Raw genomic sequence first — 2,069 nt, forward strand, 5'->3', positions numbered from 1 at the left:
CTTGCTATACCGTTCTTTTTTTTTTTTTTTTAATAGAAATTCCAGTGATGACGTTTCGTTCCCTGGCCACCTCACAGCCTCTGGCGCTCTGCTGCCCTGGCCCAAGGGCTCACGGCGTGTCCCCACGGAAGCCTGCCCCGTGCGCGGGCCGGGCAGGACGGAGCTTGGCGGGCCGCAGGGTGCACGCCGACACCCCCCTGGGCGGCCGGCCGGGTGAGAGCAGAGGGGGTGGGGAGCGCGCTGCGGAGCGACGGCCGGGGCTTCTGCTGTACCATTCTTAAGCCTGGAGTTCCTAAATCTTTTGTCGATAAGATAGAAGAATGGTTTTCTTTCTCATTGGTTCATAAACTGCAGTAGAATGTAAAGTTTAGGAGTGTTCAGTTCAGTTAGTCGCTCAGTCGTGTCCGACTCTTTGCGACCCCATGAATCGCAGCACGCCCGGCCTCCCTGTCCATCACCAACTCCCAGAGTTCACTCAGATTCACGACCATCGAGTCAGTGATGCCATCCAGTCATCTCGTTCTCTGTCGTCCCCCTCTCCTCCTGCCCCCAATCCCTCCCAGCATCAAAGTCTTTTCCAATGGGAGTATGGTGATATCTTAATATAATATTCAAATACAGAATTTTCCAAGCACAAATAATAAGCTTCTAAGCATGTACTTCTGTTTAGTAGTGCTGATTATTAGAAAAATACAGTGAAACTGAAACAATCATCATTATATATAATAGGATCACAAGCGTGCTGTGTACAGTAGAGGCCAGCATTAGTGACACTTGTTAGCAAAGCCCTGTTTGAAAATATGAGTCAGAATTATTTTGGTTGTAACCTAATCCCATAAAAGCCAGAAAGGAAATTGAATATACTCAAACAGAGGTGTATCAGACAAGACCTGGGAAAAGAAGAAACAAGGATGGATCCTGGGCCCTTAGCATGGGGAGTCTGTGAGCTGAGAGCAGGTCATCTCTCAGCACCCATTGCTGTCTGCCAGATTTACTCCATGGCTGTGATGCGGAGGGGGAAGAGAATGTACCAGAATCATCCATACGAAGCCACATGGGAGAGACGCTGAGTCAATGCTTTAACAAGGTTCAGTATAAGAACCTTCTATTATTTAATGACATTGTTCAAGGGAGTGGTTATGTTACCTGTAGAATTAATATTTTATATCTTCTTTAAAGATCACACACAGTTGAAAGGAATTCAAGATCTTGTCTTGGGCAGTGGTAGAAGGTACATTTTATGGCCAACCTGTATGTAAGCTAACATTGGCTATTGTGCAGTAAGCTAACATGAGCGCATACTTAGCATGTGCAAGCGCTGGGCTATTTTATTCAATACTGTTTGACTTTTTATAATTTAAGCCTCAAAACCTTTTGAGGTGGATAATGGGATCCATTGCTTAGAAAAGAAATAAAAATATTTAGCTTATACTTTCTCTCTTTTCATGAGCCTTGAAAATACTTGTATTTAATCTTCTATGACAGTTTTTAACAATTTTTTCCTCATGTAACATCTAGTTTAAATACACATACAAAGTTTATGTATAAGAAAAAAGTATGTTTTCGAAGAGGCAGTACCCACCTCACCTCTGAAGTTAGAAGCCCAAGCAGAGGTTGGAGGGACTGAGAGTCACGGAAATTTGAATAGCTACAGCTATTATTATTATTTTGAAGAGGCAAGCATCTCTGTGCCAGGGGAATCTCTTGTGGCATTAAGTCATCCTGAAGGAGAGGCATGTTCTCAGTGGTGCCCTCTGTACCTGAAGCAGCCTCAGGCCGTGGGCCGCTTGCGTGGGGGCTGTTAGAGCTGCTTTCAGCTGCTCTCCAGCCTCCAGTTTCCACTTGCTTCTCTGCAATTCACTCTCTTTTCCTCAGAGCAGGTTTTCCAAGGTACTACCTCAGTCAGGCCTCTACTCTGTTGTACCTTGGATCAGGGTCTGTTTGTCAGCCCGGTTGTAAGCACTCTGAAGCCTGGGCATCACCAGACTGAAGGGCCTGCAGCCTCTGCTGCTCCCCTTGGTTTCCTCCTGTAAATTATTGATGAATCTCACTGACCTTTGAGGCACTTG

The sequence above is a fragment of the Budorcas taxicolor genome, chromosome 11 (assembly GCF_023091745.1).
Source record: "Budorcas taxicolor isolate Tak-1 chromosome 11, Takin1.1, whole genome shotgun sequence".
Taxonomy (NCBI): Eukaryota; Metazoa; Chordata; class Mammalia; order Artiodactyla; family Bovidae; genus Budorcas; species Budorcas taxicolor.